The sequence below is a fragment of the Prionailurus viverrinus genome, unplaced genomic scaffold, assembly GCF_022837055.1.
Source record: "Prionailurus viverrinus isolate Anna unplaced genomic scaffold, UM_Priviv_1.0 scaffold_35, whole genome shotgun sequence".
In the NCBI taxonomy this organism is placed as follows: domain Eukaryota; kingdom Metazoa; phylum Chordata; class Mammalia; order Carnivora; family Felidae; genus Prionailurus; species Prionailurus viverrinus.
In genome coordinates, this window is record NW_025927605.1 from 7,521,411 (window position 1) to 7,545,285 (window position 23,875).

The following is a 23,875-nucleotide window of genomic DNA, read 5'->3' on the forward strand; positions in this document are numbered from 1 at the left end:
GATTCTCTGCATTAGAAAGCGTAGAGTCAAAGATACCCAAGTATAATGGTGTTCTTTCTCAAGGCCAGCACCTGTTTCTCCCTCAAGAACCACCTAATACTTGGAGTGCCTGGGTGCCTCAGTCAGTTGAGCGTCCGACTTTGGCTCAGGTCATGATCTCACAGTCCTCGAGTTCAAGCCCCGCGCCGGGCTCTGTGCTGACAGCTCGGAGCCTGGAGCCTGCTTCTGTTTCCGTGTCTCCCTCTCTCTCTGCCCCAACCCACTCGCATTCTGTCTCTGTCTCTCTCAAAAATAAATAAACATTAAAAAAAAAAAACGTTTAAAGAACCACCTAATACTTAAAATTCTCTCAGAGCCAGTCATTACAGACATTATAGGCAGCGTAGACTGGTGACCACTACCTGCGATTAAGAGACAAGTTAATTTCCCAGTAAACTATTAGTAAACTATGGCTATTTTTCACGTGCTCCTGGAGACAGCAACTCGTAACTATATCGGAAAGGGTACCCCTGTGCAAGAGTTACACTCATCCATGTTATAGATTGTATTTCTTTTCTTACTTTTATTTTAAAAGTTTGAGAGAGAGAGAGAGAGAGAGAGAGAGAGAGCGCGCGCGCGCATGAGTGGGGTAAGGGCAGAGAGGGAGAGAGAGAATCCCCAACAGGCTCCACATCGTTAGTGCGAGCCCGAAGTGGGGCTCGAACTCACGAACCGCATGATCATGACCTGAGCTGAAATCAAGAGTCAGACGCTTAACCAACTGAGCCACCCAGACACCCTGTATTTCTATATGCAACACAGACGGGTAGAGAAAAAAATCTTCAAGTTTACCCTAAAATGGCCTTGGGCAAAACTGTCTGTAAATGTCAAAAGATAACTTTCAGAGATACTAGTGCTAAAGACGAGTTATATTTGTCTAAATACAGACCCGAACACATTACGTATGGTACATACAATGTATGACTAAAATTAAAATTAACCTATGAACAGATATTCAAGTTCACTTAAGCACAGAGTTTAAAAGCCTGATTTAGGATGTTTCCAAATAGAGAAAGGATAGTTGTTGATGAACTAGTGAACTCTGGGTTAAATATGGAGTTGAGAGTAATATACCAATGTTGTTTCCTTAGTTTATGTAAGACTTTAACATGGTTATGTAAGAACTTAACAGTAAGGGGAACTGGATGAGGAGTCTACAAATACTCTTTCTACAATTTTTCTGAAAGCCTAAAATTATTCCAAAATTTAAAAATTATTTTTAAAAAATGTTTCACAGAACTTACTGGAATAACACAAATTGAGGTATTTATAATCACTTTAATTAAAAGATTCCCTTTGAATTAAAAAAGCAGATTGCTTTATCAGTTAACTCTTCTCCAAAGTAATTTTTAAACTTTGTTTTTTAAGGCTTTGATGTTTTTACACATTCTCGGGTTTACCTGGCAAAGACTATCAATTAGCGAATGGGCTGGTTTTTTTCAGCAGGACCCATGTACAAACATGTGTACATATGTTTTATGGCTTTAATCCCAAACTGCCTAATGCCCAAATAGCCTGATGTATGACATTACCTGGCACAGCAGATTATCTAAGCAGGGAGTAACCTTCCTTAGAGGGGTTCAGTGCTATTTTCCTAAATGTGACGTGTGCATTCTTTTGGACCTAGCCATCAAGGAATTCACCATGAGAAGATAATGCCACAAGCATAAAAAGATGTGTATACAAGGGCATTCGCTGTAGCATTATTTATTATAACAAAAAGACTTGAAACATAAATACTGGTACACACAGACACCAGCATACTACGTAGCCATCCAGATGTGATATGGATTTATATTATTTAACACTGAAGTATGTCCGCATCAGAAAAAAAAAAAAAAGAAAAGACTAAAGAGCCGGCTCATGCCATCTCATTAATGTAAAACCACGTCCTTACGAGTATGTCTTGTACGGTCATACCGAGAGATGTCTCAGGATAGAGTAAGGATGGGGAAGGAGATACTTCTTTTCTTCGTATTTTTCTGAAATCCTTACCTAGTTTTAAATAAGCATGTACAATTCTTTAGAAAAATAATAAAGCTATTTTTTTAATGCTATATCGAGGCAATTTGTCTCCTACTCAAAAAAAAGTCATTAAGGACAAGTAGCTAAATACGTAATCTTTTTTAAAAAGTGATCCTCTGGGCACCTGGGAGGCTCAGCTGGTTAAGTGCCTGACTCTTGATTTCAGCTCAAGTCATGATCTCGTCTTCCTGGGATCGAGCCCCGAGTTGGGCTCTGTGCTGGGCATGGGGCCTGCTTAAGATTCTCTCCTTCCCTGCCTCTCTTCCTCTCCTTCTGCCCCAGCCCTGCTCACACTCACATGCTCTCTCTCTCTCAAAAAAAAAAAGAAAAGAAAAGAAAAGAAAAGAAAAGAAAAGAAAAGAAGAAAACGGCAAAGTATTTGCTATTAAATTTCGCAAACTGTAACCCTAGAGAGCTAAGGAATAATTACAATATAAAAATATCCAACATTAGCCAAAAGATTATAGGCTGCCAACGTTAACTGTAACATTAGCTACATGACTGTTGCTTACAGATGTGACACACACCATCACAATGTCACGTTTAGCTCCAAACGACTAACTATAGTTATAAATATCAAGTAATTTCATATGGATCCTATTTATAAATATGTATACTGCTTACAGTGTTCTTACTTTAGCTCAGAAGACAGGTCAGTAGGCTTTTTCTGCACAAGCAAACACAAATCTGTCCTCTTGTCAAGGACTTCTCGTTCCGTATCAATGGATTTGGGAACTGCAGGAGAACTTACAACACATTCGATATTCTCGGTTATAAGAGAGACAAGGAAACAGAGGCTCAGAAAAGTGAAATGGCTCCTTTAAAGGTCAACAGCTAGCTGACGGTAGAGTTGGCCGGCCACCCAGATTCTGGTCATAAGGCTCCAAATGATGACTGAAATCAAAAAATGTTGACCATTATTAGGTGCTGACAGAGATGCAGAACTGGAACTCTCAGGTTTCTGGTGGGGATGCAAAGGAGCACGTTGACTCTGGAAAACAGACCGGACATACACACTGCGTGACCCAGCAACCCTGTTCCTAGGTATGCACTCTAGAGAAATGAAAACTTACAGTTGCTCTGAAAGCCGTCAGTGAGCGTTTACGGAGGCTTTGCTTAGAATCACCAAAAACTGGAAACAATCCAAATGTCCTTCAACAGGTGAATGGAAAAACAGTGCGATCCATCCACAGAATAGGACAGAATATTACTTGGCAATAAAAAGGAGCAAAATGTTAATACCTACAAAAACTAGGACAAATCTCAAAGGTATTATGCTGAAAGCAGTCTCAAAGGGTTACACGCGGTATGATCCCATTTAGGTAACACTCTCCACAAAAGAAAACACTCTCACGATGAACAACGGATCAACGGCTGCCAGGTTCGGAGGGTGGGGGAGTGCACTGTGGCAGGAGTGTTTCCAGACAACGGAACCATTCTGTCTCCTGACTGTGGCGGCGGTTACACGAGTCCGTAACATGTACTCATGTTCACAGAACTGTACACGTACCCAAGTGTCAATGTCACCGTACATGAACTTAAAAATTAAAACGAACGCCTTACGCAGTCTCTGGGTTCTGAAAGTCAGAAATATTTCTGGGCTTTTAAATTCGGTTTCTTTAAACGTCAGTTTTTAATTAGCAAAATAAAATGATTTAATGGGTCCTTTCTTATAAAATCTCATTGCCAAGAAAAGAACATATTTAACTTGGCAAGTTACATAACCTCACTTTGTCTCAATTTCCCTGCTGGTAAAATGGGGTAATAATACACTACCTCAAAGGGTTATAGGAGGATTACATGGCAAGTGCTTTGTAAAGGCTGATAAGTAGCAAAAATACAGACACTATATATAACTTTGGGTACAGAAATGAAAGACAGTGCCAACCATGTAACTTGTAAGTTTTTATCCTTCTGGAGAACGAGGTTCCGATAAGTGCTTTTCTGGTAGGGCGGTCTCTGAAACACAGTTCGACCCTGGAGTCTGATTTTCACATAGAAGTAAACATTCACCACGGAGTCCTTGCTATACGTTTATTCTGTACTCATTCTACATAAGCAAATGATTGTCTAAACCAGGCTCTGTGTTAAAGAAAGTTATACTATACAGTTAAAAATATCTTTCTAGGGGCGCCTGGGTGGCGCAGTCGGTTAAGTGTCTGACTTCAGACAGGTTCACGATCTCGCGGTCTGGGAGTTCGAGCCCCGCGTCGGGCTCTGGGCTGATGGCTCAGAGCCTGGAGCCTGTTTCCGATTCTGTGTCTCCCTCTCTCTCTGCCCCTCCCCCGTTCATGTTCTGTCTCTCTCTCTGTCCCAAAAATGAATAAACTTTGAAAAAAAAAATTGAAAAAAAAAATATATCTTTCTATATGGGGCGCCCGGGGGGGCTCAGCGGGTCAAGTGTCTGACTTCAGCTCAGGTCACGATCTCGCAGTCAGGGGGTTCGAGCCCCGCGCCGGGCTCTGTGCAGACAGTTCGAGCCTGGAGCCTGCTTCCTCCGATTCTGTGTCTCCCCCTCTCTCTGCCCCTCCCCTGCTCATGCTCGGTCTGTCAATAATAAGTAAACATTAAAAAAAAATGCTTTTTGTTAAGGACGATATAGGGAGGTGATTTTCAAACTGCCCGACCCAACGCAATTTTTTTAAATGAAATAGAATTAAAAAAAAAAAAAACAAACAACACACAACAGAATGCTTCACAAATAAGGTAAGCACTGTTTCATGAAGTCTTGCTTCAGCTGCGGGTAGGGGTACTCAACGTGAGAGAACACACATGACCACACACGCACTGCTTTTTACTGTGGGTCACGGTCAGAAAATTTGAGAAAGAGCGCTATGGGGAACTCAACAAACAGTTTTAGATGGAGAACGGTCCAATTCTGCAACATCTGGCCTCTGTGGACAAATCTTTTTAGTGTTCACTAAAACCTGTTCACCACCTGACCTTAGAGACAGAAGTCATCCTCAAAGAAAAAAATCTAACTTTCCACTGGAGCTGATGAAAAGGGCAGAGAGAGAATGGGAGGCAGAACAAACTACCTCTTGGACATCGTTACAATACCCGACAAGGCGGAACAGGGGCACAAGTGTACACGTCCTTTACCACGACCTGACAGGAAGAAACCAGCCACATGGAAGCAGAAAATTTTTATACTATGCATGTATTTTCCAAATTTAATTTGAACATTGTTGTCACTGAGCAACAATAAGTTTAACTTACAAGACCTAAATATATTTTATGTAGGGGCGCCTGGGTGGCTCAGTAGGTTAGGCGTCCGGCTTTGGCTCAGGTCATGATCTCGCGGTCTGTGAGTTCGAGCCCCATGTCGGGCTCTGTGCTGACACCTCAGAGCCTGGAGCCTGCTTTGGATTCTGGGTCTCCCTCTCTCACGCTCTCACTCTCTCTCTCAAAAATAAACAAACATAAAAAAAAATTTTTTTTTTTTAAACACCTTATGTCAAGCAAATATTTTCTTTTGGAGCAGAATGAGATACCCATTAGGATCAGAAAAGTTAAAATGTGTCTGCTTTGGGGGCGCCTGGGTGGTTCAATTGGTGACGCATGGCACTCTTGGATATCGGCTCAGGTCATGATCTCAAGGCTCCTAAGTTCAAGCCCTGCATTGGACTCCAGGCTGACAGCTCGGAGCCTCCTTGGGATTCTCTCTCTGCCTCTCCCCTGCTCACGTGCGCGTGCACTCTCTCTCAAAATAATAAACTAAAAATAAATAAATAAATAAATAAAATAATAATAATAATAAAACCTTATTACAGTTTAGAAAACTACCTAGCTTATTTCTTCTGTAGACTAAATAAACTAAATGTGACTTCGGTGTGCTAAATCCAACAAAGTCAATGCTAAAATTGCTACCTGCCTCGTAGCATCAGCTCAGTGAGGTGCCTCATAGCAGTGTTTCTCAACTTCGGCGCGGCTGACGTGTTAGAGCAGAGAGATCATTCTTTGTTATGAGGGGCCGTCCTGGGCCCTGTAGCATGTTTAGCCGCATCTCTGGCCAGTAGCCCCACCACTCCCCCTACCCCCCCCTCCCCCCGGGCCCAGGGCCTCCTTATGTCAAATCAGAGCTATTTCCAGACCTTGCAGAGTATCTCCTGGAGGTAAGATCGCCCTTGCTTGAACTACTGCTTTATAAATTTATATTTTAATCGCGATCTCCACGTTTGGGCAGTAAGAGGGAGAAAATGGCAATACTGCAATTACAGCAAAAAAAAAAAAATGTGATCAAATGCAGTTTTCAATGGAAATGACGACGCCTCAGCAGTTATTATGGTTCGTGGGCACATACAATTACATTCCACCGACCAACCCGGCAGGGCGACCAAATTTCAAAATATTCAACACCAGGTTAACTGTGTTTCAGTAAATTTCTCCTGTTGCTATGTGTTTAAAACCCCGAGTTTCCAAAAAGTTTAATTATACCACGGTTATAAAAATATTAAGTAAACACTTTTAATAACTAGCAATGCAAGGATTATTATATGAATATTCTGAAATGAAGCAGTAAAAGAAATATTTAGCAGTTACAAAGACAAACCTTTCAAGAGATGTAACTATTTTTAAGACCTATTCTGTCACATTAAGCCCCTCTTTTAGGATGAAAATACACAGGGGTTGCTTGTAGACTGACTTCAGAATTCTCTTAATATGGTACAACTCCAAGCTAGGTTTGAAAATTTCAAACCATTTAAAAAATGGTTTGAAATCACTCTGTCCCACTAAGTATTTCCAAATGTAACTTAAAATAGGGCATTATCATTTCCCTCCGGAGAGGTGAGGGACACTTTTTTAAATTAAAAAAAAAAAAATTATTTAGTAGGTATACATCCGCATGGATCAAACATTTTAAGAAGAAAGTATAGCGGATAGAGCACCACTACTCACGAGAGCCAAGACCAGAAATAATCCAAATGCCCATCAATGGGAGAATGGACAAATATGTTATTACAATATATGCAACTGAATATTACGAGGCAAAATGAGTTATTACACGCGAAAGTAAGAGTGAATGTTATAAACATAATTTTGAGGGAAGGACACCACACACAAATCAAATGAGCACATCTGTACTCCACTTATACACCATTTAGAAATTTTCCACGGCCATACGTGGTTTTCTCATTCTTTTTTACGGCTATAAAATTTATCCTGCTGCGTGAACATACCCTAGCTTATCTACCCAACTTCTATACAGATGGGCATTTAGGTTTTTTCCAAACTGTTGTTGAGTTTATTTGGAGGACTCTGTCTGCTCTGGAGGCTACAAAGAAAGCTGCACGGCTCTCTATAAGGATCTTTCAGGCAAGGGAACTTCAAATCCCCTCCTCTTAGGAGGAACTGGGTAAAAAAAACACAGATTTATCCGTACAACTGAAACATCACACACACACGCACGCGCGCGCACACACACACACACACACACACACACACTCCTCACCTCCTCCAAAAATCCAACACTTTATCATGTGTCAATGTCCACAGGCCACTGACGTGACTTGAGACACGTTAAAATGGCACATTTGAAAGGACGAAAACAATTCATGAGGGCCTGCTTATACTCGTTTCGTAGGCCACACGGGGTAATTAAGAAGTTATATGCCACTGAATCCCCAAAACCGAATCAAAATTCCAAAGCTGAAAAGTCTAAATTCCAAAGCTCTTCACGACTATATCCTTCACTAGCATCCAAGACAAAAGGGAATCACCCAACACGGTTTACCCTTATGAAATAACTCCGGCTGAGAGTACTGACCCTCGGATGCCACATGCAGAGCAAGACCCCGGAGTCAGGCAATGGAGCCGCACCCTGCCTCGTTTCTATTTCTGTTCCCTGCCAACAATCCCTTCTCACCACACGGACTGGTTTACCAAGAAATGTTTAGAAGCACCTCACTCTCCACTAGGCCCCGTGACGCCAGTACACCAGGAAAAATAACAGTTAAAAGAAAAATAGGTGCGCCTGCAGTGGCTCAGTCGGTCGAGCGTCCGACTTCAGCTCAGGTCACGATCTTCCAGTTCACGAGTTCGAGCCCCGCGTCGGGCTCTGGGTTGACAGCTCAGGGCCTGGAGCCTGCCTCCGATTCTGTGTCTCCCTCTCTCTCTGCCCCTCCCCTGCTCATGAACTGTCCCTCTCTGTCTCTTAAAAAATCAAATAAAACATTTCAAACAATTAAAAAGAAAAAAAGAAAAATAGCACCCTCGTCCCCAGAGAAAGTTTACTTAGCAAAACGTAGTCTGGTTGAGAAAAAAACACGTAGCTCAATCATCCCAATTTTATTTGTTTAGTTAGTCTGGGCTCACCTGGCGCGAGTCCTCTTATACATCTGGCCAAGATTAAATTTTTTCAAGTGTTCTGCAAAACCTAAGGCAAATCTAAGGCCATTATTTGCCAATCCCTCTTTATCAGCAATCCAATACTAGTGACTGATTTCCATTGATGGGAAAGCCCCTAGGTGGCTCAATAATAAAAGAAAACAGGGATTAACAGATTCCCTTGAGGTAAATCCTAATGCATTACTGATGTGCCTACCTTATCTGAAAAGTCTCTACGTAACTCTTGCGGGTTCGCTGGCTTATCACAACGATATCCTGCAAAAATGACAGAATAATTTAATTCTATGGAGCCCAAGAAATTCTATTTTAAAAGCTCTATGCACTGAATAGAACCGTACACATGCCCTCGAATCTACTTTTCGAAGTAATCAATCTCTTACCCTATGTTTTAAAGAGGAAAAAAAATGTCATATTTTTACACCACCACCTTTGGGGCTAAAAACAAGGCTAGGGATACACACACACAATCTGTAGGTACAGGCCAAAAGTAGAGAGTTGATAAAATCTGACAGGTAAGGCGACTTGACTGTTCTTTCCTTCACCCACCGAAGCAAAAAATGCCTAAGGCAGTCAGACTTATAACCCTAATGACAGTTTATGACCAAAACCTCAGATGAGCAGTGGGGATTCTTTAGGAGAGAATGTCCCTAAGTGTTTCTTAAAATCAAACCTAACTGCTCTATAAACAAACAGATTAAAATAGGCGTCTGACGTCTTCACTGACTCTACCAAGCACTTTATGGCTTACGTTAGCCGTGACAATTTACACAAGGCTTTGCACATGATTCAACTCTGGACACAGAACGCACCGAGACACGTTAACGTCCTGAAACACCCCTTTCACCACAGAAGCTCTGAACACGCTTAAAACAAGCACGGCCTGCGGGTGGCGCTGTAGACACTGGAGCGAAGTCTTCCGGTCTCCACCACATTCAGCCGGCCATAGAGCAACGAATCAAAGTTCCAATAAGCACACCGCACCTGCAAGACTTCGGTGTGCTCCAAGTCAAACATTTGCAATTTTTTCCTCCCAAATCGGCACAAGTGAAACACCGGACCTCTTGCAAACCAGAATGATCCGTATGCTCCCACATCAGCCATTCCTGCCATTTACTGCCTCCTTAACAGGTACATGCGCCAGGAACTGCCAGAAGCTTGCACACAGCATCTCTAGTCTTCATAACAAATCCCATTCTCCTGGTGAGGCAACTGAGGCCAGAGAGATCAAGGTGATACGCCCGTTGCCAGACAGCCAGTAACTGCGGAGTGAAGGGTGATTTTTTTTTTTTTTTTTTAAACCGTTCGCTTTCACGGTTTACTTCTTCGACAGGCTCCAGACAATTCAAAAGCAAAATCCCATCAGCAGCGCTGCTGATCAACCTTTTTCTACAGGCTTGAAAAGTATCGTCTTACCACGCTACAAGATTACTTCCCATACTCAGAGCAGAAATGGAAACAGCTCTGGGCGTCGCGGCTCGGATCTTGAGGCCACAGTTGCGGAAAGTAGGTGCTGGCTCCCTTGAGTAGGAGCTGCTGATCTGAAACGTCCTAAGGGAAGGGTGTCTGAAGAAGGGTGTTGAAGAAGCTAAAGCAAGCTGTTTGTATTAATGAGTGACCTGCTGGCGCTACTAGTCCTTAAGCGTTCCACTGCTAGGCGATTGTTTTCCACCCTTCCAAGCTCTGAATCTGGCAGTCAGAACTCTGGTCTCACAGCCATGGGTGTTACAGGATCAGCTGCTCTGCGGTGTGTGGGTGTTTAACTAGGTAAGCGACTCGTTAGAAGCCGTGCAGCAATATTCAATCAAGGAAGCACACTGCCCCCCTGAGATTTTAACGATCTGGCACGACACTAGGCTGACAAAGACAAGTAACATATTTGCAACTCTGCGATGGTCTGGGCTTAGGATAGGCAAATAATTTCCGACAGTAAAACTTCAGGCATGACATGAACAAAAAAATATAAAACAAGCCTGTAATACAAGCCACTTCAAGCATGTTTATGAGATAATAAAAAGTGCAATATTTGCAATCTCAGCATGCTTTCAAACTTCATAGGGTACACGGCATAATTATTAGAATAAATGCTATTCTTCAGGTGTGTGGAACAGGTTCTTTGCAAGATTCCAAGGCTCCCTTGCCTTCCAAAAAGCTGTTAATACCATGAATTCCTCGGCCTCTCAGAACCCCCAAAACGCAAAAAAAATATGAAGGTCTCAAAGGATTCTTTATGTAAAAAATATTGTTGGAAATGTAAGCTCCCAGAAAGCCGGGGCCTGTGTTTCTTTAATGTCACTGCCCATCACAGCACGATCACAAGCTGGAATAAATCTCTCTTGGTTGAAATATAATCAGAAGGCAAAAGCTGGAGGCAGAGTGATTTAAACAAGAATAGCTGATATTTATCCCAGGATGGTGCAACGTTACTCTCCAGTTCTAAGTTCTAAACACGGACACCGAATTCCCTAACTGCAGTTCAGATCTTTCCATTAAAACAAAACGTGAAAAGAAGATGATTCTGACGGCAGTGCCACCCTGAATGAAGACATGAGATCGTATTTAATAAAGGTGGAAAAGCTCTGCACGGAGAAGGTGCTCTACTGTGGGAATGATAAAGCCTTCTTTTAAGAAATCAAATCAACCTCAATCAACACATAAACATTCCGGATAGTCGTCATGAAACAGACCACCGACTTTGATGCTGAAATGTGCTACATTTAGAATACGGTGCAAGGAGCATGCATCATCCGTTGGTCACATTGGGACAAACTGTTTTGACTCCAGTTTTAACTTTTTCTGAAACTCGCACATCTCCTTCTTACAGGAAGACAGGGAATGATGCCTTACAAATACGTGACCCCCTGTAATCAAGGAACAAAACACAAGGATACATATATAATCCACTTTGTTATCTGAGCTTGCTGCTCAGAACCAAAGTACTGTAATGCCAAACCTTGGGAAACAAAACACAGAACTCAAGTTCCTTTCACTTTTGCATAATATAGATCTTAACCTGAGGTCCCAGGACTAGCTTCAAGGGGACTGTAATCGCATACAAAATTGTGTGTGTCTCTTTCACTAAGAAGACAGCCCCTAAAGGCTTCGGTGACCCCACAGAAAGGTTAAGAACCGCTGAAGCAGACATTTCCAAAATCCCTACAACTCAGAGGTGCACATTTTAAACGAAATTATACTAAAGGTAGTATCTATCTGAATACATGTGCACAGTCCTGATACAGACAACCAAGATGCCCTGCCAGTCCCGACCATCACAGTTCAGTTGACCACTCTCAAATCAGCCCGAGGCGGGAACATCACCTGCATTCAACACACACACACACACACACACACACACACACACACACACACACACGCCAGCCCCTCATTCCTTACGCATACACATGTTGTCAACAAAGCATGTGCTAGTTGCCATTCCCAGAACAATACAGGCCTGGCCATCTCTGGAAAAAAATACACATTCTTGCCCAAATTATTACCCTATTTATTTACTGCACCTTGACGACTGATGTTAAACCTCATCACAAAATAAATGAAATACCCACACACCCTATGTATCTCATCAACTGAGGAAAAAAGCACCACTCAGTGATTACTGAGGGTACACAGGAGATGCCTATCAGCAAAATACTCTGATAACGACGCTTGAACATGGGGACAATCAGAGACAGACTCACGCAGGAACATCCTGAGGACATGGTTGTGGAAAGAATCCTTTTCCAAAGGCAAGAGCACATTCCTTTGATTGGCACAAGCCATTCCTGACAATGGATCCGCGATGACAGGGGCTGCTCTGGCAATCAGGAAGTGTGTGTGTGTGCGTGTGTGTGTGTTGTGGGGGAGGGATGCACTAGATGTGATCAAAGACTGGCCCTCTTCAAAGAACAGCATATGGGATCTCAAATCGTGAAGACAGACTTCGAGGGTGAGGCAGGGGCATTTATCATTTCTACAGGAGACATCCCTCAACAATGAACATGTTCGGCGCAGATGTAACGGGGGTGTCACTACCTTTCGTGTCTCCCATCTAAGAATCTTAAGTAGAGCCTGATTGGAGGGGTGGAGGAGGTGGGGGAGGAGAAAGGTCTGCATTGCCCTCTGGGGTGAGTGCTGGGCGGGTATACACTGGATGCATTTTATCTCAGGCGGCACAATACTCCGGGGGTTGGAGGTTTGGGCGCAGCCGCAGGGCCGGGGAGGCAGTGGGTGCAAGCCACCAGCTGCAGGGCAGGGGAAGGCTCGCAGGAGGACCGGTGCAAACCTCCCTCGGCCCGCTAACCCAGGCAACCCCAGCCTCCCCTCGGGCCTCGGGGCGAGCGGGCTCTCTGCAAAACTGGAGCCCGGCCCGGGTCCGGGAGCGAGGGGGCGAAGGAGCAGGAGCGGGCGCCCCTGGCCCGAGCTCGCGGCCGGAGGAGCGCAGCGCCCCGGGCCTCCGCGCCGGATGGGGGCTGCTCCGGCCTAGCGCACGCAGCTGCCTCGGCGAAGGGTTAACCCGGCGCCCGAGCCCCGGCCGGCCCGGCGGGCGGCGGAGAGGAAGGGCTGCTGCAAGGGGCGCAGCCGCGACTGTGGCGTGTGCGTGGGGGGCAGGGGCCCCTACTCACCCTGGCCGGCCGCCTCCGCCTCCGCCGCCCCGACCGCCGCCTCGGCGGTCCATCCTGCGGCGGGGGGCCTGTAGCCGCGGCGCTCGAGTAACAACCGCCGGCCGGGCCGGCCCCTCCCCCCCGCCCAACGTCTGTCCTCAGGGCCGCTCCGCAGACCCGGCCTCGGCCGCCGCCGCCGCCGCCGCCGCCGCCGCAGCGCTACGTGGCCGCCGCTCCGACGTCTCGCGACTCCCTTCCGAGCGCGCGAGGGCGAGCGGGGCCGGCGGGGCGGGCGGCGCGCGGGGAGGGAGGCAGGGGAGGGGGTGTGCGTGTGTGGTTGTGTGTGCGGAGCCGGGGGCAGGGAGGGAGGGCGAGCGGCGGCGAGAGCGCGCGCGCGCCCGCGGCCCCGTCCCTCGCCCGCCCCCCCGCCCAACGGGGAGCCGACACCTCCCTCCGCCCGCCCCCCTGGCATCCCGGCCGCTGGGCGCGGCGGCGCGCATGCGCAGCCCCCTCGGGCCGGCCCCGGCGCACCTTTTCTCCCCGCTGCCACAATGTGAGCGCCCCGCCGCCCAGATAACCGCCGGCTCCCGCTCCCCCCCGCCCTCCCCCACTCCGCCCACTGCCGAGCGCCCAGGTAAAGGCGTGGACTGCGCGTGCGCGCCGCCCTCCCTGGGTCTGGGGGCGTGGTTGCTGAAAGGAAGCCAAGTCGCAGAGTGGGAGGGAGCTTGGGGCAGAGGGTGTGAGCCTCCCCGAAGTAGGGGCGGGTGAGGATTCAGGGGAAGGTAAAGTGAAGAAGGGGGACCAAAGTAGGAAAGCGGGCCCAAGGGAGACTCAGAAGTAAAAGAGCCCTTGGCTTATGAAATTAAAAAAAAAAAAAAAAAAAAAAATCTTGACTGCGGCCTCTGTTCCTGGAGGGTAGTGTGAGTGACAGAGGACAGAAATAAAGGAGGTAAAAATATAAGCAGTAGTGGTCGTTCACTAGATAGATGGGACAGCTAGTAAACGCTGGAGAAATTTAGAGATTGCCGGAGTGGTCAGAAACACCAACTTAGAGCCACGTTTGTTCTGCGGCCAGGAATAGGGAAGGGGATGCGTGTGTGCTTGAGGCAGAGAACTGCTATAAGAAAGGAGCCCTCCATTGAAAGGATTACAGCATTATGACTAATTAGCTATTAATCATTAATATAATTAATGGTACTATTAGCTAACAAGGTAGCATTTATCCAAGTTCAGAGCCAAGAGCGGGTGATCATAATTACAAGTGCTTGGAGTACAGAGAGGGGGAGTAAAGCAGGTGAGGCGAAGGCCTAAGGAGGAGAGGACCCAAGAGGGCAGCTTGGAGGGGGAGGTTGACCTTGCCCCACCATAAACCAAACCCCCCTGACGTTTCCCAAATCTTACCTCCATTGGAACTCCTCATCCTCCTTCCGTTATTAAAAGCACGCTTAACAAATGTCCTGGCATTAAGACCTACCTCTCTATACATTTTCAACATGGTGCAGCTACTTCGCGCCAAAATAGCCACCCTCGCCCCTCAAAACTAGTCCTATAGCAAGTGAAAGGACCCGAATCTGGCATAGGGTTAGGGAAGAGATTGAAACTTGATACACAAAAGGATTCAAGGCCTAGCTCTGTCCTTGGGCCCTTCTGAAAACAGGTTTTTTTTATTACACTTGGACTCCACACTCCAGAGAGTGCAATTGGGCACCTTTGGGTCGTGTTCCTCAGTAGTGAGTGTCTTCAGTGGATAAACACTAAAAAATGATGTCCTAATTCAGCAGGTAGAGAGAAAATCTTCAGGGCAGAGCAGGAGGAAATAACCATGCACTACATTAGACTTAGGGGCACCTGGTTGGCTCAGTTGGTGGAGCGTGCGACTCTTGGTCTCAGGTTGTCAGTTCAAGCCCCATGCTGGGTGTGGAGATTACTTAAAAAAAGAAAATCTTAAAAAAAAAAAAAAAGGAAGACTCAGATTTAATGTAAGAAAGGACTTGGCATCCATGTTGGGGGGGGGGGGGTGGTGAGCCCAGAATATCTGACTGGGATGTCTAGTTTTGCGTTCTAGGACATTTGATCAATGCCCTACTCTGCCGATCAGGGCAATCCAGCTTGGAAGAGGGAAGTGCAGAGCAAAGGCTAGAGAGGTAACCTTCCAAGCTTCTATGACTCTCCACTCACAGGCCAACCCTCTGAAGGGCTCCTAGTAGTTAGAATAGTCATATTATTACTTTCTATTTGAGGAGTGCTTTATGGTTTCTGCAGAGAGGTTACGTCCATTATCTCATCAGATCTTCCAACAATCCTGTGAGGCAGGCAAAACAGGAATTATTCCCAATAAAGGAAATTTGGGCCAAGGAATGTTTAATGGCTCAGTCAATCACTCACCCCGGAAAACAATGGAGGGTTTGACTCCGAAAAACTGCTACATGTTCCTGTGGAGTAAAAACAGGTAGCCTTGGCAAGCGAGAGAGAATAATTTTAATATTCAGTTCTACATTTGCATCTCCTTTATTTCACGTTTCCTTCCCCCACCCCCCTTTTTTCAATTCAGGACCCTAGGACTCGTCCCCGTGTATTCGAGGCCTTGGTGACTGGTACTTTGGAAGGCGTTGGGTCTTGGGCTAGCAAGGAGATCCCGGTTTCTCTGCTGTCCCTTAACTTTTCCCTTTCATGCATCGACCCACAGAAGAGGGCTACCGGCCAGTGTCCTCGCTCAACATGTCACAAGAAAGAGCATTTGCTCTCAGCCAGACTCCCTCATTCCATGCCTCCCTTCTTCAGCGGCTGGCACCATAGCTCAGCAGGCATTACAGACAACATTTAGCACCTACATCTGGCCTTACTGGAAGATCAGGCTTCTTTCACCCTGGTTTCCTGGCCTTGGATAGTCCTTCGCTAATTTCTTCATTAAGAGAGTGGACAAAGGCAAACCGTAAGAGACTCTTAAAAACTGAAAGTAAACTGAGGGTTGATGGGGGGTGAGAGGGAGGGGAAAGTGGGTGATGGGCCTGGAGGAGGGCACCTGTGCAGATGAGCACTGGGTGTTGTATGGAAACCAACGTGACAATAAATTTCATCTTAAAAAAAAGAATTATTGAAGCAATACTGTGTACCTGAAACTAACATAACATTGTATACCAATTATACTTCCATAAAAAAATAAATTAGGAAGAAAAAAAAGAGAGAGAGAGTGGGAGAGTGGACAAAACCCAGTACAAGCCACTAAAAAAAAAAAAAAAAGGGGGCGCCTGGGTGGCGCAGTCGGTTAAGCGTCCGACTTCAGCCAGGTCACGATCTCGCGGTCCGTGAGTTCGAGCCCCGCGTCGGGCTCTGGGCTGATGGCTCGGAGCCTGGAGCCTGTTTCCGATTCTGTGTCTCCCTCTCTCTCTGCCCCTCCCCCGTTCATGCTCTGTCTCTCTCTGTCCCAAAAATAAATAAAAAACGTTGAAAAAAAATTAAAAAAAAAACCAGTTTAGTACACACACACACACACACACACACACACACAGGAATATTAGCCATAAAAGCAGATGAGATCTTGCCACTTAAAATAAACAGGGATGGATCTAGAGGGTACTATGCTAAGTGAACTAAGTCAGAGAAAGACAAATACCATATGCTGTCACTTAGAAGTGGAATCTACAAAACACAACAATGAATTGACCAAGCAAAAGCAGAATCAGACCTACGAAGGCACAGAACACAGTGGTGGTGGCCAGAGCGGAAAAAAGTGTGGGGTTGGGCAAAAGGGAAGGAGGGGAGTGGGAGGTGCAGGTTTCCTGTCCCGGGATGAATATATCGCAGGAATGAAAGGCGCAGCATAGAGAATCGTGTAGTTAATGATACGGTAATGGCATTATATGGTGGCGGGTGGTAACCACACTGGAGGTGAGCACGGCATACGGTGGAGGCTGAATCCCTGTCGTGGCATTGAAAGGAACGTGGCGTTGCACGTCGACTCTACTCCGACGATAAATAAACAAGAAAAAGTTTTAGCATGAAGTTCTGCACACTTTGACGGTTCTACCAGACTTGGAGCTGGGGGCCCTGGTCATAGTCCCTTAGATTCTCATTCTCGTGGTGCCGCGACCCTCACTCAATCCCTTCACCTATTAGACTACAGCCGGCGTTACCCGGTTCTTACAAGTCTTCCAGATCTGATGCCCGGAATTCTATTTGAGAAAGTTGACTTTGTTCGTTAATATCTTACAATGCCATCCATTTGCTAAGAAGCACTATCCAGTTCCTATCTCGAAGCCCTCGGTACAAGAAGCTGCCCCCTTTGCAGAATGGATAAAGCTGTCCCGGGCTCTCTTTTTTTTACCCACTTTTTCTCGTATCTCCAAGTGACGGTGTTTAGAGACAAGTCAGAAAGCTGGCCTTTTGCGTTTCTGCCATAAGGCTTGCGTGTGTATGAGATGTCGTGCACAGGTCTGCGTTTATGTCCAATCTTTTTTTTTCTTCAATGTTTTTTTTTATTTTATTTTATTTTATTTTTGGGACAGAGAGAGACAGAGCATGAACGGGGGAGGAGCAGAGAGAGAGGGAGACACAGAATCGGAAACAGGCTCCAGGCTCCGAGCCATCAGCCCAGAGCCTGATGTGGGGCTCGAACTCACGGACCGCGAGATCGTGACCTGGCTGAAGTCGGTCGCTTAACCGACCGCGCAACCCAGGCGCCCCCGTTTATGTCCAATCTTAAAGGGATGTGAGCCAAGGGCACTTTCATTCGGTGCCCCCTCACCTCCCCCCACCCCTACTTGTTTTAAAAAGGTAAGCTAGGGGCGCCTGGGGGGCTCAGTCAGTTAAGCGACCGACTTCGGCTCAGGTCATGATCTCACAGTTTGTGAGTTCGAGCCCCGCATCGGACTCTGTGCTGACGGCTTAGAGCCTGGAGCCTGCTTCAAATTCTGTGTCTCCCTCTCTCTCTGCTCCTCCCCAGCTCATGCTCTGTCTCTCTCTCCTTTAAAAATAAATTAAAAAAAAAAACATTATTAAAAAAAAAAAAGGTAAGCTAAAGGCCAGGGTGTCCTAGAAGAAGAAGAGAGGATACCCTCAAAGGCCAGACCCACGAATGCATTTGTTCTGCGTTGGGGACAGAGATGAGGGCAGCTATGGGGATGGTCAGTGTCCCTTCGGTCAAAGCTTGGTTTCCGGCTGCAACATGGCCTTGGGTCATCATCTGGCTTACAGTCCCCCCACCCCCCGAAGCCATGGTCTCTGTACATGAAAGTGCGTTTTATAATTTTTTTAAAAATGTGACATGTGGGGCGCCTGGGTGGCGCAGTCGGTTAGGCGTCCGACTTCAGCCAGGTCACGATCTCGCGGTCCGTGAGTTCGAGCCCCACGTCGGGCTCTGGGCTGACGGCTCAGAGCCTGGAGCCTGTTTCCGATTCTGTGTCTCCCTCTCTCTCTGCCCCTCCCCCGTTCATGCTCTGTCTCTCTCTGTCCCAAAAATAAATAAACGTTGAAAAAAAAATTTAAAAAAAAGTGACATGTGTTCATGTTCACGTTCATGTGACAATTTCTACAAATCTATAGCCTACATCACATCGTTTCATCCTTCCCTCGTCGTTGGCAGGTAGGAAGGGCAGAAAATGCTGTTTTCATTTTTTTTTTTTTTCTCCAACAGCAAATAAAAAGCGAGGCCTGGATTTGAAGGGCCACACGGCCAGAACTACAATGTGGGTCTCCAGGATTCAAGTCCGGGACTTCTCTGTGACACTGCGCTGCAGCCCTTTGCTGGATACCCTACAAAGCAAAATGGGCAGATGTGGTCTCTGCTCTCTGGAAGTTTGGACTCAGATGGAGAATTCTGGCAAACATAAAAGGACAAAGTGATTACGGTCAGCCCGCATCTGCCAATAAATAAATGAGTTAAATCGATAAGGAAAGCCATGTTTACCTGCTCTACTAATATTGTTGGTCCCCCTCCCCCCCCATTTATTAGTAGAGAAGGTAAAGAGGACGTCGTTAATGAGGCTAAGGTCTTAGGCCAGTCCTCTCTTTGCCTACTTGCTTTGTATGTGGAAAAAATACTGTGGGTGTTCCACACTGGTTCCCCTCTTTGGCGTCAACATTGTATCAACTTTCTGCGAACATCTACCAAGGGTCACCCAAGGTGGGAATCAAGAACCATCATGAAATCACGTCTGCCCTTGAGCCACGTCTTCAACCATTTTCCTAAAGCTAACTGCTGTCCAAGCTTCAATGCACCCCGCCTTCACCATCTCTGCTGAGAGGAAAAGGACAGATCAACTCCGTGGCCGTCCTATATTCACAGGGCCTGAGATTCATCCGTATCCACGCAAGACGGCCAGTTAGGACAGCGCAGCAGTGGGCTTGGGATTTGAGGGACCTTGGTGTCGGAGAAGCGAGGCCAGGCCCCACCTACAACAGCTCAGTTCCTGTGTATCCTGAGCAAAGGCAGAGGCGACCCTAGCGTTAGGGAACAACGTGGGCAGCTGAGGGCAGGGATCCAGCAGGAGGACGTCCTCGTATCTCCAACAGTTAGTAGCAGCCGGCTTCCTCCCCTGGGGGTTCTGCCTGGAGGACTATCTCCAGCAGAGTGATCTAAGGCAGTTAGGTCCAAATTGTGTTAGAGTCTTTAAAGAGGCTCACAGATTCTTTTAGGCAGCACGCTTAATTGTTGTCTGTAATTGATGTGACATATGCCTTGGAGGCACGCACTGAGGTCCAACTGAAAGTGATGGGTTGGGTTTTTTTTTGTTTGTTTGTTTGTTTAAATTGGAATTAATTAATTAAAGAAGGCAGCTGTCCTGGGCTGTGAGTTAGTGCCAAACTCCGTAACCCTAAACCAGCCAACCCACCCAACCGGCCTCACCACCTGAGGAACAATCCTGAGGTTCTCACGGAGGTGGGTTGGGAGACCCGGGACGCAGTGCAGAAGCAGAAAGGGAGGGCTGCAACGGGGAAGTTGGGAGGGGGTGGTGGTCAGGGGACGCTCTCTTAACTTTCCTAACACCCCAGAATCTTGGCTCTTGAGAACTGTTGGGAACCATAGAAGTGTGTTGGGCGCTAGGAAATTGCAGGAAAGGGAAGGCAAGGTCCAAGGAGGTATGTGAGATTTGGGGGAGCGGCAGTCAAGGGGCAAGAGGATGCTTGGGGCTGGGGGGGGTGGATGTGAGGGGGTACTGTTGGCAGGAACCAAGCAAGAGGGACCTGCTCCGGGGTAAGGACCACGGAGATTGGGGGTGGAGAGGACCCTGTGGGTGGAGCTCACAGGAGGTGGAGCCCGGATGTGGGGGCGGGAGCACGGCGCCTGGGGCCTCTGGCGTTCAGAGGAGGTATTAATTAAACCCCTGACCTGAGGTGGTGAGCAAAGCCATGGCAGCTTTTCATATGAGTCGAGCTAATAACAATAATAACAATAATAATAACAATTAACGGATAATGAGACCTTATCTGCAGCAAGTTGTTCCTAGAGCTTTGTAGGCATTAAGTCATTAATTCCCCCGGCCCCTCGGGCCACCTTTTTCTGGAAGTAACGCGGGTGCAAGAGGACGCAGACAATCCTTGGGCAGTTAGGCCCGCTGCTGGTGGCTGGGAGGGTTGGTTCATTTACGGAGGGAGAACACGCAAGGTTCTTTAAGGTTTCATAAACTGTTACACGCTATTGCATTTCTTTACAAGTGATGTTTAAACGGGATGAGTAGGGGAATGTAGAAACCGGTCACCACAGATGCCCGAACAACTTTGATGCGGAAGCTCCAGTCCCCTCCCACCCCCCCCCACCCCCCCAAAGAGCACCAGGTTGAACAATGTGCTACAGTGGAGAGTGACCTGGGGGTGACCCGGAAGTGACCTGGAAGTGAACAGCGACCATCTGTGAAGCCCTAGCTAGTGGCAAGGCTGAGCGTCTGCTGCAAACAAGGTAAATCGGAGGACTTCAGACCGAGGAGGGGAATTTAGAGTGAAGACTCAAGGCAATTAAGAGGAGGAGGATTATTCTGCGTCGCGGAAATCACGTGGGATGGAGCCTGGGCGCCAAAAGCCTTGAGCAAACCTGAGTGCCATCGGTGACCAGCTTTGTAGATTTCAACTGTTGTTTCACGTTGTTTGTCTGTTTCCCATAACAGTGAGCACCACAGATTGTATGCACCCAATGCAATGACAAGCTTTGGATCGCATCCCATAGATGGTGAGAGTCCTCGTCGTTATCCTAGTCAAGATCAAAGATAAGGATATAGAGCATGCAATGTATGGCACATTAAAAAAAACTTTTTTTAATGTTTATTTTTTAGAGAGAGACACACACAGTGCGAGCAGGGGAGGGGCAGAGAGAGAGGGAGACACAGAATCCAAAGCAGGCTCCAGGCTCTGAGCTATCAGCACAGACCCAACATGGGGCTCGAACTCACGGACCATGAGATCATGACTTAAGCTGAAGTCCCACGCTTAACCAACTGAGCCACGCAGGCGCCCCCCCCCCTTTTTAAACAAAAAATTTAATGTTTATTTTTGAGAGAGAGAGAGAGAGAGAGAGAGAGAGAGAGACAGAGTGTGAGCAGGGGAGGGGCAGATAGAGAGGGAGACACAGAAGCACGTTTTAAACAAAAAAAATCTCAAGTTATTTAAGCAAGGTATCTTGGGGGTCCTTCGGTCATGGAGCGGTAGGGTGATTCTCCCCACTAATTATTAATAAAGGCGACACGAGATCCAGAGCAGGTGCTGAGCTTGTCTGAATCTCAGCATCGAGCGGCAGAAGAATTTGTGTCACAGTTCATGACAGTGAAATGAGAGGGACCAGACCTCACGATTCGGACCCTCGCCAGCCCTCCAGAACCACAGCCTTCCTTCCCTTCCCTGTGTCACTACAGAAAAAGTCACCGGTAAGAAGAGACTAGAACTGTCGGGACTTAAATACCAATCCATCTTGTAGATTGTATCAAAGAACACACAGTAAAGTGTTCTGTGGTGACATCGGGAACAGAATGTTCTGGTTAATAAGGTAATCTGGTTAACAGAGTAGTACTAAATATATAGTACTGAATACTAAAATTCTTCACTGTTTATCTGAAATTCAGATTAGCTGGTTGTCTTACCTTTTGTCTGGCCGCGCTGCTTGTAGGTAAACTACTAGCAGATTCATATGCACTCTTCTGGAGTTCCTTAGAGAAGAAAACAAGAAGAGAGATACTTTGAGATCACTTCAGATTTATTGGTACAAGGAAATGGGGACAGAGAAGATGGCCAGAGATGTGTTAAGGAATCAGAGGGGATACTGAGAAACATACTCATCATCATACTGGGCACATGGGTAAAATGTCACCAAGCCTTTGGCCCCACATCAAACTAACTGCCTATTTCAGGGATCTCAGAGAATCAAGCTTAACCTCCATCCCTCATTTCTTTTTTTTTTTTTTTTAAGTTTATTCATGTTGAGAGAGTGTGTGTGCATGGGAGGGGCAGAGAGAGAAGGAAAGAGAATCCCAAGCAGGCTCTGCGCTGTCAGTGCGAGGAGCCTGATGCGGGGCTTGAACTCATGAACCACGAGATCGTGACCTGAGCCGAAGTCAAGAGTCAGACACTTAACTGACTGAGCCACCCAGGTGCCCCAATCCCTCATATCTTTATGCCAACAGAGAGGAGGCAGGCAAATGCTCACGGAGCAACGTGCCATTCGGAGGCACACGCATGTTTCCTCTGGGCCAGAGAACCCCCTGGGAGGGAGATGCGATGTGGAACAAGGGCCAGAATGATGTGAGCGCTAGCTCTGGAGATGGGAGAGAGACGGGAACCAAGAAGCGTGGGCAGCCTCTAGAAATGAGGAGGCAAAGAACTGATCTCCCTGAGAGCCTCCAGAAGGAACATAAGTAACCTGCCAACCCTTTGATTTTTGGCCCAGCGAAACCTCTGACCTCCAGAACTGTAGGATAATAAATCCGGGTGGTTTTAAGCCACTCAACTGGTGGTAACTTGTTATGGCGGCAGTAAAAAAAAAAAAAAAAAAAAAACGAATTCAGCTCCCCGTTACTTAAAGGGAAAACTGAACTGCTCTGCAGGGCATTCGAGGGCTTGGGGGTATCTTCCCGGCGCCCCCCCCCCCCCCCCCCCGCCTGCCATGCTTTGGATACTGAACTTCTCCAGGATCCTCAATGGGCCGTGCCCTCTCTTACCCCCGTGCATTTGCACATGCTTTCTTCTCCCCGGAACACCGTCTCCTCACCTGTTTGCCTGGCAAAGTCCTCATCCTTTCTGTCTCGGCTCAAACAATACTTTGTCTGTGAAGCCTGACCTAGGGTTCCTTTCCTGCATCTCATATGCGCTCCCGTTAAAGGACCTGTCTCTTCCCTCTCTGGACTATAAGCTGCTTGAGGGCATGGGACGTCTCTTTGATCTCCCTTTGCCCCCAGCATAGTCCCCGACTCACTCGTGAAATAAAGGTCTCCAGAGACTAGAGCTCTTGTCCTGACTTGTGCCCTGGATGTGATACAGCCCTTCCGGCCCCACCTCTCCTTCGATAACAAACACCGGGGAAGGGAGGAATCATCTTTTCCCTTCCCTTCCCTTCCCTTCCCTAGTGAGAGACGAAGACAAAGGAAATCAGGCAGTGTTTCAAGTTCAAAGAAGAAAAAGGTGGGGGCGCCCTGGGTGGCTCAGTCGGTCAAGCCAGCCGCTGACTTCAGATCAGGTCCTGATCTCAGGGCTTGTGGGTTCGAGCCCTGGCACGGGGCTCCATACGGATCCTACGGAGCCTGCTTGGGATTCTCTCTCTCTGCCCCTCCCCCACTCGTGCTTTCTCTCTCTCAAAATAAGCTTTTATTTTTTTATTAAAAAAACATTTTTTTTCAACGTTTTTATTTATTTTTGGGACAGAGAGAGACAGAGCATGAACGGGGCAGGGG

At 46.9% G+C, this 23,875-nt stretch overlaps 1 protein-coding gene across 2 annotated transcripts in view; it reads right to left on the reverse strand.

Annotated features, from left to right (window-relative positions):
- Positions 1–13,322, reverse strand: part of ZNF652 (zinc finger protein 652) — a 56,667-nt gene extending 43,345 nt beyond the window's left edge. The window contains exons 1-2 of one of the 2 annotated variants that reach the window (XM_047845672.1): positions 13,029–13,322; positions 8,609–8,667 (exon numbers count right to left, since the gene is read on the reverse strand). The gene's annotated coding sequence lies outside the window, so the exon portion shown is untranslated. The remainder of the gene's footprint in view (positions 1–8,608; positions 8,668–13,028) is intronic. The other variant, XM_047845671.1, reaches the window with a different exon arrangement.
- Positions 13,323–23,875: the final 10,553 nt, after the last annotated feature.